Consider the following 13,743-nt stretch of genomic DNA (forward strand, 5'->3'; position numbering starts at 1 on the left):
TGACACAAACTTCTAAAAATTCAAGTATTAAATCCAAATCTTCCTGGTTTGAATTCCTTACCTTCTTTTGAGGACTCTGTCTGTTAAACACAGAGATTCCACAAATTACAATGAAAAAAAAAAAGCAAGCTCTGGTAACTGAACCTCTGATAACTGATAACTCCACCAGGTAGCAGTTACATCCACAAATGGTCAGACTCCTCAGAGAACTTTCTTTCTAGTACTTAAAGTATCAGTAAACTTGATGAGTCTTTTATTTAGATGTAAACATTTTATGTCATTCCTTGTATTCAATAATAAAGATGAAGACATGATTTTATACCTAAAGACAAAAATACGACTATGGTATGAGTGCTTGGCCTGTAGCTCAATGGTAAGTGTGCTTACCTAGCATGCAAAAGGTACGGTTAGTGACTCTGACCTTAAATAAAAAAATAAATAAATTTTTATATCATCATTTTTATATTTTATATTTTATATTTTATCATCATTTTTATATTTTTATTTATCATCATTAGGTAGATGATAGATAGATAGATAGATAGATAGATAGATAGATAGATAGATAAATAAATAAACAGGGTATGATATAATGTATTGATTGTGTATGTCTTTGGATTGTATGTGCCTGTAAACCTGCTTGATTTTTAGAGTTCTGACTTTCAGAAATTTAAGTCACTGTAATTTAAACAATATCACTCCCACCACAATGCTTTTCAAGTTGTGACATAAATGACAAATGATACTACCAGCCCTCAGTCCTCCAGGTACTAGGGGCATACAGGACTAGTGTTGTGGTTAGTTTACCATCAATGTGATAAAATGCCCCCATGAGGCAATTTAAGGGGAAAGGGGCTTCTTTTTTGGCTTACAGTTCTGTAGGGGTATAATCCATCATGGGGGGGAGGGGGAGATGTGGAGCAGCAGGGACAGCCTGGTGGTAAGAGCAAGAAACTGGAGAGTCACATTGTATCCATATTTATACAGCAGAGTACAAAAAATATTTGGTAGTGATCAAATGATTTTTCTCCATCAGAGGGTCTTATGTATCATATATATTATATGTATATGAGGTATATTTTTACAAATATATATATGTATACACACATATATGTATATACACATATATATGGCATATATGCACACACATATATAGTGATATTTTATTTGTACTAAAATGTGATTTGTATGTTAATAAATAAAGTTGCCCGGGGGTCAGAGCTATTAGAGCCATAGCAAAAGCTGGGCAGTGGTGGTGCACGCCTTTAATCCCAGCACTTGGTAGGCAGAGCTAGGTAGATCTCTGTGTGTTCAAGGATATAGCCATCATTGGAGACACACACCTTTAATCTCAATACCAACCATAGAAGACCTGGAGGTCTGTACAGACAGGCAGTGATGAGGCGGTCATGTAGTTGGGTTTACAACCAATGAGAAGGCAGAACATAAAGTCTATATAAAGACAAAAACACAGGAAATAGGTCTCTTGGCTGAAGAGGCTAGCTGCAGCAGATGGGTAAGGCTCTCAGCGCTGATCTCTTGGCTTTCTTCTTTGCATTGGTTCTGTGTTTCTTATTTAATAAGACGGTTGGATAAATCTACACACATATGTTCTTGTTCAGGAAATTCTCTCCCTCAAAATTAAGACATAGCCCCCTCACATTAATAAATATAATCAAGCCTGTCTTCCACAGGCGTGCCTGAAGACCCATCTCCCAGGTGATGACACGTATTTTGTCAAACTGAATATTAACCCTAACCATCTCAGCCAGTGACCAATCACATCACTTCTTTCAGACTGGTAGCTAAGTATTTGTTATTCTGGTCACATACTAAGAATAAAAAGGAAATTTGTGGAATCTTTATCTCTTGGGAGTGATAGATCCTCATGACAATTTACAGAGTACACAATTTAAAGGCGATTTGACCGAGGAGCATGAAAATAAGCCAAGATAAGCAAAGACAGCTCTGGAAATGAAGTTACAATGGGACATGTGGAAAGACACAAGACATCTAAGTGACCATGGGGATATCAATGGTGGAGCACCATCCAAAAGATTTAAAAACTGCCTACTGTGCTAAGAAGGCTCAACAAGGATGACTGGACTGCTATTCACATCACCAGTGAGGCTACCTGGAAAACAGGACCCCAAGAAAGACACGGGGATCACCCAATGATGGAGAAATGGATGAGATCTACATGAACAGCCTGGACATGAGTGAGAGCAATGAACGGCGAGGGTCGAGGGAAAGAGAGCGGGAGATCCCACCTGGATCAAGAACAGAGAGGGAGAACAAGGAATAGGAGACCATGGTAAATGAAGACCACATGAGAAAAGGAAGAAACAAAGAGCTAAAGAGGCCCACAGAAATCCACAAAGATACCCCCACAAAAGACTGCTGGCAATGGTCGAGAGACAGCCGGGACTGACCTACTCTGGTGATGGGATGGCCAAACACCCTAATAGTTGGGCCAGAAACCCCATCCAAGGACTGACAGATCTGGATGCAGACATCCACAGCTAGGCCCCCGGGTGGAGCGTTGGGAGTCTAATTAGCGAGAAAGAGGAGGGTTTATATGAGCGAGAATTGTTGAAACCAAGGTTGGATAAAGCACAGGGACAAATAGCCAAATGAATGGAAACACATGAACTATGAACCAAAGGCTGAGGGGCCCCCAACTGGATCAGGCCCTCTGAATAGGTGAGACAGTTGCTTGGCTTGATCTGTTTGGGAGGCATCTAGGCAGTGGTACCAGATCCTGAGATCGCTGCATGAGATAGCTGTTTGAAACCTGGGACTTATACAGGGATGCTTGGGTCAGTCTGGGAGGAGGGGACTGGACCTGCCTGGACTGAGTCTATCAGGTCGATCTCAGTCCTCGGGGGTGGCCTTGATCTGGAGGTGGTGCGAATGGGGGGTGGACTGGGGGGAAGGGGAGGGGGGCAGGAAGGGGGAGAACAAGGGAATCTGTGGCTGTTATGTAGAACTGAATAGTATTGTAAAATAAAAGAAAAAATATTTATAAAAAAATAAAAAATAAATAAAAAATAAAAACTGCAGCCACAGACACTTCATTAAAGTGAGCTCATTGGTCTAAATAAGGAAGGTGGTCAGGACGGATCGATTTATCTGAGGTTGAGAAATACAGCTCATTGGCAGAGTCCTTGTCTATAGATTCACGAAGCTTGTATTCAACTTCTCACACTGCATAAACTAGACATGGTGATACAAGCTCATTATCCCAGTGCTCTGGAATGGGATGATGAGAAAATGAAAGTCATCTTTAGATACACAGCGAATTTGAGGTCAGTCTGAGATATATGAGATTCCCCTTGAAAAGAATCCTACAGGTTGTGTTTCTGACAAAAACCTTCCCATTACTGAATCTCTTGGAAATACTGTGCAACAATGAAAAAGATGAAACATTGGTAACCAATCCAAACTTAGGGACAGGAGAAATAAGTCATAAGTTGTAGGAAAGATGCTCACTCCCTATGCTAAGTCAAATCACACAAAGGAAAAAGTAAATTCTGTAAACACTATTCTAACTTAGTTTAGGCTGGTGTAGTGAAATGCCATAGTCTAAGTCATTTAAAAAATAGACATTTGGACTGGGGGGATGGATCAGAGGGTAAGAACACTTGCTGCACGAGGGTGAAGACCTGAGTTTAAATGCCGAGCGCCTGTGTAAAAGGCTGGATGAGCCTTACAGACCTTCACCATCAGTACCACTGGGAATGGAAACCAGAAGATTACTGGGACTTCCTGGTACCATATTCACTGAAAGACCATTTCTCATTCTCCCCACATGCAAATACGCCCCCCCCCACACACACACTCACACACACACACACACACACACGCACACACACACGCACGCACGCACGCATGCACACACGCACGCATGCACATGCATATGTGCCCAGGCACTCAGACATGAGAGAGAGGTGTTTTAAAAGATAAAGAGAATATACACATTTGTTTATCATAGTTATGGGTGCTGTGTTATGGAATCTGTTTACTAGTTGACATGGTCAAATTCTGATGACAGCTGCCTTCTCACTGTGTAGTACCATGAAGAGGAGAAGGGGGGAGGGAAGTGAAAAGAGCGAAATGGAGGGAGGGCAGGAGAGAGAATTTCAATAAGAGGAGAAAGTTTGCTCTGCTTTGTTTAAATTAATTTATTTAAATTTTTTTATTTTACATACCAGTCCCAGTTCTCCCCCTCCCCTTCTCCCACCCTCTGTACCACCCCCAGTCCTACCCCCCTCCCCGCCCATCCACTCCTGAGAGAGGGTAAGGCCTCCCTTGGGGAGTCAACATAGGCTGGCATTCTAAGTTGAAGCAGGACCAAGCCCCTCCCCATTGTGTCAAGGCTGAGCAAGGTATCCCACCCATCCTAGGGAATATGTTCCAAAAAGCCATTTCATGCACCCAGGATAAGTCCTGGTCCCACTGCCAGGGGCTCCCCAAACATATCTAGCCACATTAACTATCACCCACATTCAGAGGGTTTAGTTCGGTCCCATGCATGTTTCCCAGGCTGACAGGCCAGAGTCCAAGAGCTCCCACCAGCTTGGGTCAGCTGTCTGGGTGGTTTTCCCCATCATGATCTTGACCTCACTTGCTCCTGTGATCCCTCCTCCCTCTCTTCAACTGACCTAGAGGAAGAGCAATAAAAGAGATATCTTGTTAGAGGGAACCATTATGGGGTTAGGAAGAAAACTGATGCTAGGGAAATCCCCAGGAATCCACAAGCATGACCCCAACTAAGACTCCTAGCAACAATGGTGCCTGAACTTACCTTTCCCTGTAATCAGATTAGTGACTGCTCTAATTGTTATCACAGAACCTACATCCAGTAACTGATAGAAGCAGATTCAGTGATCCACAACCAAGCACTGGGCTGAGCTCTCTTTTGCTTCTTATAGAGACACTAATCCATCCCATCAGAAGGGTCCCACGCTCATGACCTCTCAAAGGTCCCACCTCCAGTTGATACTACACTGGAGACTGGAGCTTTGACTTATGAATTGGTGGGAGGGGAATACACATTCAGTCCTTGATAGAACTTGTCAATGACATTTTTACAAAGAAATAAAACATTTCTTCCTCAGTGTTTCCATTTTAAAATACTGAATAAATTGGCTTGACTACTTTTTTTCCTTAATTTTTTTTTTTATTTTTTATTGTTTGAGACAGAGTCTCACTATATAGCTCTGGCTGTCCTAGAACTCACTATGTAGACCAGGCTGGCATCAAAAACACAGGGATCCACCTGCCTCTGCTTCCTGAATGCTGGCATTAAAGGCATGCACCATGCTCAGCAGCATGACTACTTTTAAAATTCTCCTATATATTAAAAAGTATGAGAGTTTTTTATGCATTGGCTAAGATTTTTTTTTCATTTTATTTTACAATACCATTCAGTTCTACATATCAGCCATGGATTCCCTTGTTCCCCCCCCTCCTGCCCCCTCCCCTTCTCCCCAGCCCACCCCTCATTCCCACCTCCTCCAGGGTAAAGCCTCTCCCGAGGACTGAGATCAACCTGGTAGACTCAGTCCAGGCAGGTCCAGTCCCCTCCTCCCAGACTGAGCCAAGCATCCCTGCATAAGCCCCAGGTTTCAAACAGCCAACTCATGCACTGAGCACAGGACCTGGTACCACTGCCTAGATGCCTCCCAAACAGATCAAGCCAATCAACTGTCTCACCTATTCAGAGGGCCTGATCCAGTTGGGGGCCCCTCAGCCTTTGGTTCATAGTTCATGTGTTTCCATTCGTTTGGCTATTTGTCCCTGTGCTTTATCCAACCTTGGTTTCAACAATTCTCGCTCATATAAACCCTCCTCTTTCTCGCTAATTAGACTCCCAGAGCTCCACCTGGGGCCTAGCCATAGATCTCTGCCATCCAGATCTGTCAGTCGTTGGATGGGGTTTCTAGCACGACTATTAGGGTGTTTGGCCATCCCATCACCAGAGTAGGTCAGTTGCAATTTTCCCCTTTGCTTACAAAAATCACTTTGTATGTTTCCAGCATGTAGATACACTCTTATGGTCCATAAAATGATGGACACCTGGCTCTCTGCATATGTGTGTGTGTGTGTGTGTGTGTATGTATGTATGTATATACATGTATATGTATATACATATATATAGAAATAGAAGTGTATATGGTTATGCTCATATGTAAAATCATACATACACACTTTAAGTGCATAAAACTTATTTGTAAAGGCTCATATATTAAGTTATTTTAAAACATATTTTACAGTAACATATTCATAAGAACTCTATCACATGTTAATTTTAATGTGCATCTTTACTAATTTTTTTTCTAAGTTCAAATCAATGAATAATGGTCTTACCAATGGTCAAGAAGTACTTGCATTCGGAGAGAACCAGCTGTGCAGACAATTCATTGCCAGGGAGGAAAAGTAATCAGACAAAGTAGATTTTCCTCAAATAATTTGGACTTGCTATTCTCAGAAATCTTTTATAATTATATTGCTCACACTTTGGTTTAGCCTTTGACCATGAATCATTCTTCTTTATGTTCTAATAAAACAAAACTCTTGGAAATGTTTAAGAGTTAGAGAGCTTGCTCTCCTGATGTAAAGATTCTCAGAAGCTGAGATTGCTTGTTTGACCATTTTTTTTTCTATTCACTTTCTTATGGCATTCTCTGCCCTCTGCTGTTAATTCTCATTATTTCTTGTCTTTAAAACCATCTCCTGGGAACCCTCCCCCTTGCTTCTAATCTTCTGCTGAGTTAGTAGTGGTTCACATAAGAGAGAGTGGAGAATAACTAAAAAAAAATGAATATTTTCAAATGTTCTGTAAATAGGAGGTTTGATTTCAAAGGATTAGTGTTTCCAACTGGCTGAGAGGTGTCTCGGGCTTTTGATGGAAATTACAAAAAGGCAAACTATAGCTCTGTCTTTGACAGCAGCTCTGTGTTCTGGGTATCTGGATCCCTGCTCTTAGTGCTATAGCTGCAAGTATCAGAGGCCCAGAATGGAGCAGCTCACGTTGCAGGTCTGAGCCTAGGAGCTCCGGATGCTGCTGCTGTTCTGGACTCCTTGGCAGCTGGAGTTAGTAGATCTGGGTGGCTTTCTGGAACCCCTCTGGCTTGGGTGTTTGCAGTCACCCCAGCCGCTCCTCTCTCTTCCTAGACTCTTACTTCCTTGCTCTAAACTCTTCACCACCCTTTGCCTCCCAGAAGTCTCTGTGCCCAGCTGCTCTCCTGAACTTTTTGATCCTCTAGATGTTGCTGGGTGTTCCCTGGAGCTGAGTGTTTCTGTTCTTTATTCAACAAGTTCAGCCCATTCTACCAAGGATAAAAATCCAAAACTAAACACCCAAACCATGGGATGTGCTTTATACTGGGGCCAGGCTCTCAGCAGGACACTGTGCACAAGAGGAAGGTCTTCCTGACTGCTGCCCCAGGGTGACTGGAGTACTGTTTACATAGATAGTTAAGCATTCTCATTCCTGTCAGGGGTGCTGAGGCACTCCTCCAAAGTAGGATGGAATCTGCCATAGTGGCATCCGGAGCAGTCGAGGGTGGGGCCATTTGGGGGATGACGTATATGGAGGATCATCTAAGTGTCATCACAAGATTCTATGGTTCTAGGTGGCACTACATACATCTCAGTTTCTGTGGTCCCCTAACTAGAGCTAGTTTGGGCATCTGTGGCCAGTCTGGCTTCCTCTATATGTTGTTGGCTCGAATACAATCTCCTCTTGGCAGTTAGGGGGATTTCAAAACAACCATATCTTCCAAAGTGACTGAACATCATTTACAATCTCAACAGAGTCAGGAATCTCAACAGAGTGAAGAATGAAGGCAAGACCAGCATCTTCCAACCCAGTCTTCATCTCTGCCCAGCCTGAGGTAATTGCTTGGTTTCAGTCAGAGAAAACTACTCTTGTAGCCCTTCCTGGAGGATGAGACCAGTGGGTTTCAATCAAGCAAAAATACTGCTGAAGCTTTACAGCTTCTGTCATTTCAAAGGAGTGATAGAGGATGCTTACAACAAAGATTTAACATTGGAATTAACAGTTTGAGTAATTATATTGTCTGATAACGTCTAACCTCTCCTGTCAGATAACCTTAAAGAGAGTGAGGTCCCTATTGGTGAAATTATTAAGGCCACTCCACGTAATTAAAAGGGAGGTTTCTTTTGTGGGGTAACTTAGAAGTGAATGGATAGTTTACAAAGTCTGGGAAAGGCATAGCACAGTCAGGTGGTGTTCTCTGGAGAACTCTGCTGGGTCTACCTCCTGCATCCAGGGTCCAGGAACCAAGAGAGCTGGCCATCGGAATCTCAGGTCTTCAGGGTCCTCTCTTGGCCCTGCCTTGTAGTCGTGATAGTTACCGAAGCCTCAGTGGGAGTTGGAACTTCCAGATCAAGGCTGGGATGGCTACCCACTACAGGTCCCCTTGGTCTGTCTTGAAGGCAGGATAGCTGGGGGCATATAGGAACAGTTGCTAGTCTGTTCCTGCAATAAGAACACTGATATTGAGATAAAGACCCTACCTTTGAGACCTACTTGACTTTTCTTGACTTCCTCTCTCTAAACACCATCACATTCAGGATGAAGGCCACAACCCATGGATTTGGGTTGATGTTGGGGCAGCTCTCCAGTGTTATAAAATTTTATTTCCTATGATTATAGCCCACAGAAAAACTGAAAAAGGCTGCTGTGGTTTCATTTCTGGTGCTGTGATAAAATATTTTGATAAAAGCAACTTAAGGGAGAAAGTCCCCCGCCCCCCACAGTTCCAGTTTAAATTCCATCACTGCAAGGAAGGGGCAGGTACTTGAAGCAGATAGCCATGTCCTCAGTTGAGAGCAGAGTGAAAATGAATGTGTGCATGCCAGTGCTCAGCTAGCAGTTTCCTTTTCATACAATCCAGGATCCTCTGTCCAAGGAGTGGTGCTACCCACAGTGCACGGATCTTTGCAGCTCAATGAACACATTCAAGACAAACTCAGTTCAAGCATAGTCCTTCATTGTAGGGGAGTAAACATGGCAGACCTAGAAACAGCTGGTTATATTGCATCCTTAGTAAGACAAACTCAGAGGATGCTGAATGCTCAGCTAGCTTCATCCCTTTGATGAAACCCACTACCCACATCCAGGAAATGGGTCTGTCCTTTCTAGGGTATGACTCCCCACCTCAGTTGCTATAGCAAGGCATTCTCTCACAGGCATTCTCAGAGGCATGCCTAATCTAAATACTCCCTCACAGATGTTCCTAGAGGTACCTGGAGGCTTGTCTCCTCGGTGAGTCAAGATCCTGTCAGGCTGACAATATTAACCATCACAGTTAGCTAGCTCTATTTATGATTCAGTGTTTTGTATTATAAGAGAACAACTTGTGTATCATACCAGCCTGATAAATCAAATGAGATGGGTCTTCATTTTCAAATGGGAAATTCATAACATATGGTGAAGGCTGCTGGGATCACAGCCATACCATTTCAGATATCGTTGTATTTATTCTGAATTCTTGGTGCTAATCATAAAATAATGAACACATATGGACATAACAGCTGGCCTATCATCAATTGAAACTTTAACACTGTTCATTTTAACAATATATATTTTAAAAAATAACATTACTGTGTTTCAACTCCCATTTTTTTTCATTATTTCTACCTCTTTCCAATTCAAGACATTTCCAGGAAAATTGTGCTGATAACAGAAACAACATGAAGCTAATTATCTTCTGTCCAGTCTAATCTATATTTTATCACATAATTTCAGTATACTGTTTACATCTGTCTTAGGTAGGGCTTCCATTGCTGTGATTAAACACCACAATAAAGGCAAGTTAGGGAGGAAAGGCTTTATTTGGCTTACAGTTCCATTTCAATGTTCATCAGTGAAGGAAGCCAGGACAAGAATTCAAACAGAGCAGGAACCTGGAGGCAGGAGCTGATGCAGAGGCCATGGAAGGGTGCTGCTTACTTGCTTGCTCCTCATGGCTTGCTCAGCCTGCTTTCTTATGGAACCCAAGACCACAAGCCCAGAGATGGCACCACCCACAATGGGCTGGGCTATTTCCCATCAATCACTAATTAAGAAAATTCCTTACAGTGGAGCATTATAGAGGCATTTTCACAATTGAGGCTTCCTCCTCTCTGATGACTCTAGCTTGTGTCAAGTTGACATAAAACTATCTAGAATAATGTCCTATATAAACATTAATGTGTATATATTGAAATTTTACTGTATGTGTATATACATGCATGTATATGTACACATATAATAAATATTATATGTAATTCTATATATAATATAACACACAGAAACACACACACACACATACACACACACACACACACACACACACACACACACACACACACACACACACATATATATATATATAATTCTAGGTAACTGGCCAATCAAGTACTTTTGTTTCTCTTATTACATGGTGAACATAGTACTTCTGACATTTATATAAAATATATCAATTTATCATTCTTATTTCAGAATGTGATGTGATCTTATTTGGAAATAAGGTAGCTCAAATGTAAAATGATTAAATTGAGATTAAAATGAGATCATACTGTAGTAGGGTATGCCCTAGTCCAATATGATTGGTATCTCTATAAAAATGAGAAATTTAGATAAACACACAGAGGGAGAGAGATGTAAAGATGAAGACAGAGATCATAGTAATAAAGATCATTTCTAAGAAAGCTAATACAATGGATCATCAGAAGACAGGTGAGAGAAACATACACTCATAGCCTCAGAAGGAACCAACCATGATGACAACTGGATTTCATTTATTTTGAGAAAGAGTCTCATTTGGTTCTCTAAATTGGTCTCAAATTTGAGGACTCAGGCTATCTTGTGACCTCTGCCTTCCCCGTGCTAGGATTGACAGGGTGGGTGGGATACCATGCTCAGTCCACACGCTGAGTTTGGAACATCCCGTAGACTTGTGAGACAATAAATTTCCACTGTTTGTTGCAACCTGGTTTGCGGTGCTCAGCCCTACTAATCTAATGCAAGTGTTTATCCCCAAGGTAACCGAGGAGAGTGGGGAAGGCACAAGCACCAATGGCGTGTGTTGGCTTCCCTACGGCTAGCTCTGTGACTGAGGTCGTGCTATCTGAACTTGCCACATTCAGGGTACAGTAGAATATAACATAGTTACTACAAATTTCTGCCTCCAGGAACGAATTTACTTTGGGTCTTTGTTACATATCCCTCAAGTGTCACTTGGAAGCACCGGTCTATTTAATAGCTCTCTTATAGTGAGATCTAGTCTAGGAAAAGAGATGCTCTTTGGATCACAGATACTATGAGTGGCAATGGGAGAGGCTAGGTTGATGCATGCTGGGATTATATTCTCTGCCTCATGTTATATCACTTTTGCAAACCTTTTATTGGGCAGAGCAAATCCCTTTTAGGGCCATGCTTAGAAGTGGTAGTGTAGAGAAAGAGATGGAGAGACCAAGCTTCTCTAAATAGTCCAGTGACCATCTGTCAGAACTGATATGTTAATAAACAGAACTGATTAATCAAATCCTCCATTCAATCATGTTTATCCAATCTCTATCACGGGCCAGGCACTCTTTCAAATTTAAGTGACAGATAGTAATGTATAAAGCAAAACTCTTGCTACCAGAAAATTTGCATTGTTGTGGAGGATTCAGAAATGTTAAGAAGAAAAAATGTGCACACTATTATCTGAGATACTCATAAGTAGTGTGAAGAAAGACTAAAGCAGAGGCAGGGTGGATATTCTAGGCAACGAATTCAAATTTCCTAGCCTAGTGATTGCAAGTGTAAATAACTCACACACGTCTTTTATTTACCCCTTTACTCTAGACAACACTAACATTAGGATTAACAAAGGAGACTCAAAGTGACTATTTAAACAATTTTGAAACACAGGAAAAAAGATTTAAAATCCTAATTGTGAAAGGGACATAGTGTTAACTAATACAGACCTATATTTCTGCTGGCAATGTCTAGCCCTCTGGAATGCATTTTGGCACTATATTTCATGAACCATTAAAATGCTCATAACCTTCTTCACTCAGTAATTTCATTCCTGTGAATCTGTCTCCCAAAGTAATATAATTTAATAATCACAGAGATTATTGTTGCAGTGTAATTTATGACAGCAGAAACAATCTAAATATATGCCAATAGGGGAGTGGTTAAATAGATTATGGCTTACTGGTTATACAGAATACTATGTAGACATTAAATTATAATTATGCACATTATGTAGCAATGTGAAAAATGTTTATGATATAATTTAAGTTGAAAAAGATGCAAATTATACCCTGTGATTACTGTTATGTAAAAATCATGTATGTAAATGTGTGAGATTAAAAAGAATGTAGAAAAGTGAAATGTAGAGTGTTCAAATTTGTAGTGATTAAAACACACATTTTAATGATTTCTTTACCTCTATCAAATGTTTAAGGTGTACTTCTACAGTATTACTTCTATAATAAAGTAATTCATAATTGTAACTAAGAGAGCCATGGAAAATAAGGCTCTCCATCCAACATATTTTATGAGAACTGAAATTCTAATATTTGCATGACCTAATCTGATTGACTTTATCCTATAGTAAATTATAATCCTAAGAAAATCACATATGTAATTGCAATATTAAAACTACTAGACAAGGATTTCTGTCTTAAATATATATGATAATACTGAAATTCAGGTATTAACATATTCAGCCTTAACACAATATTTCTCATATATTATACTAAAATTGGAACTTTAAAATTTCAGGTAATAAGTATCTATACTTGTGAATTTATTACTTTTGAAGTTATAATATAATTACAAAAATTTTTTCTTCCTTTTTCTCCTTCCAACTCTGTCATATACCCCTCTTTGCTCTCTCTCAATTTTATGACCTCTTTTACTTATTGATTGTTGTTACATGCACATATGTATATGCTGTAGGATGTTCTGTATGGCAAATGTGTTGCTCTGATTGGTCAATAAATAAAACACTGATTGGCCAGAGGCTAGGCAGGAAGTATAGGCGGGACTAACAGAGAGGAGAAAAGAAAGAACAGGAAGGCAGAAGGAGTCACTGCCAGCTGCCGCCATGACAAGCAGCATGTGAAGATGCCGGTAAGCCAAGGGCAACATGGCAAGGTATAGATTTATGGAAATGGATTAATTCAATCTATAAGAACAGTTAGCAAGAAGCCTGCCACGGCCATACAGTTTGTAAGCAATATAAGTCTCTGTGTTTACTTGGTTGGGTCTGAGTGGCTGTGGGACTGGCAGGTGACAAAGATTTGTCCTGACTGTGGGCAAGGCAGGAAAACTCTAGCTACATGTATATGTATATGTATATGTATATGTATATGTATATGTATATGTATATGTATATGTATATGTATATGTATATATATGTGTGTGTGTGTGTGTGTGTGTGTGTGTGTGTATACACATTTATACTCTTAAACATAACCTGCTCAGTTCATATAAAGTTTCTTGCAGGTGTGTTTTCAGGAGTGACCACTTGATATTGGATAACCAATTAGTGTGTTCTTCTTGGAGAAAGACTGTTCATCCTGCTCCCAGCATCCCTCAGTTGCCTTTGTGTAGAGTTGAGGCTTTCAGTGCAAATCATCTGTATTTTCATTCTTAAAAGAAAATTATGAACTGAAGTCTACCTTACTTCAACGGATAAAATATTGTCCCCTGCGGGGTATTGGACAATA

Source organism: Peromyscus maniculatus, chromosome 6, assembly GCF_049852395.1.
Source record: "Peromyscus maniculatus bairdii isolate BWxNUB_F1_BW_parent chromosome 6, HU_Pman_BW_mat_3.1, whole genome shotgun sequence".
NCBI lineage: Eukaryota > Metazoa > Chordata > Mammalia > Rodentia > Cricetidae > Peromyscus > Peromyscus maniculatus.